This window comes from Eurytemora carolleeae, unplaced genomic scaffold (genome assembly GCF_000591075.1).
Source record: "Eurytemora carolleeae unplaced genomic scaffold, Eaff_2.0 scaffold2137, whole genome shotgun sequence".
Classification (NCBI taxonomy): Eukaryota; Metazoa; Arthropoda; class Copepoda; order Calanoida; family Temoridae; genus Eurytemora; species Eurytemora carolleeae.
The window spans coordinates 6,327-8,238 of NW_019402178.1; positions in this window are offsets into that span (position 1 = coordinate 6,327).

A 1,912-nucleotide genomic window follows, 5' to 3' on the forward strand; every position below is an offset into this window, starting at 1 on the left:
CAGATTAATAGATAGATAATTATAATGGAGGGTCACTTAAGTCTGTACAGTCGTTAAATAATTACAACATAATTCTTTTTTATAATTCAATATTTTTAAGAATTCGACCAAACGAGAAAACAGCGAAAATATTGTTTTCAGAAATCCAAGGGGAGGTTACTATTTCCATAAAAACATGAACCACAAAATAAAAACTAACTTCCACACTTTCACTTGAGAACGTCCATGGATTAATTATAATTATGTTTTGTGAACAAAATTTTTGTTGTCTCGCTTGAGCAAATCCTTGAAAATTTCTCAATGGAATCAAATGCTTTTCATCAGTCTAGGAACCATAGAGCAGTTTTCAAATTAATTGTGTTGATAAATAAATAAATAAAATATTTTAATGATGAATGTAAATCTTGTAAATATTAAAAAGTAATTAGAATATATATTTAAATATCTCTAACTTTGATTAACTTAAACCATCAATAGTGTACAATTTACGTCTTAAACTGAAAAAATGTGTTTCCACATACATCTATACTTTCGCGGAATAGGTCCCCATATTGTGTAATAATTGATATAATCGGGCGGAATAGGTCCCCATATTGTATAATAATTGATATAATCGGGCGGTGATATCATAAAAATAACAACTTCTACTAGTTTCTACTAGATAGATAGGTAGATAGATAGATAGAAAATAGAAAGTTAAATAAACAATTACTTTCAATATGCTTGACAATGTTCTAATTGAAAAATCAAAAAAAATAGTTAAAGTAATTCTCAGATTTCAGGATAAACAACAAGATAGATTAAGAGACAATATATAGGTTATCAGATAGATAGATAGATAGATAGATAGATAGATAGATAGAAAGATAGATAGATATATAGATAGATAGATAGATAGATAGATAGATAGATAGATAGATAGATAGATAGATAGATAGATAGATAGATAGATAGATAGATAGATAGATAGATGACATAGAAAAGTAGCCTGTTTAATGAATCTCGAAAGCACACTGTATTAAAAAAGCCGGTTACGCTTAATCTATTCCTGAAAATGTTTCCGCTTGTAAACAAGAATTCGTTTTAGACAATTTTCAACTTAAATAAAAATTCCTGTCTTATTAAATTCAGTTTTAAATACTCACTTTGAAAAAGTTATTTATTAAATTGCTCAGATTTTTGGCTGTTAAATTAAAAGTAATGAAATTTCTAATACAATTGGTACGAACTTGCGAGCAAGGTGGATTTAATTCATACAATTTGTGCAAGCTATATACCAAAGTTTAATTGGATTAAATTTTATAAAAATAATTGTATGCAAAGTACCGCTACTTGATAGGTTTCTAATAAAATATGTATCGTTAAAAAAAAAATACTTGAAAAGATGATCCACATAATTTTCTTATATTTCTTATCCTTTTTTAAGTACAAGTAGCAAAATATAAACAAATACCTGTTAAGTATTTTTTTTTTAAATCTTTAAAAAGATCAAATTTTTACGGATTAAAAGTAGTCCGCCACGAATGCTTAGCATATTATTATTAATTATAGGCGCTCTTTTAAAGTAACTTACGGTTTTATGCTGCATATACAATGGAGGAAATTGTAAGAATTTATACCAAAAATTGAAATAAAAGGCGATATCTTCCTCATTGTTACATAGATAGAGGTTTAAAGTCGTGAATAAGAAATGTCACTCTTTATGTCAATGGAGGGTCACTTAAGTCTGTACAGTCGTTAAATAATTACAACATAATTCTTTTTTATAATTCAATATTTTTAAGAATTCGACCAAACGAGAAAACAGCGAAAATATTGTTTTCAGAAATCCAAACTTTTTGACTTGTAATTCATAATAAACTTAAACTTTTTTCATTCATCAGAAATATGTCGGAAACAAAGAAATTAGTTT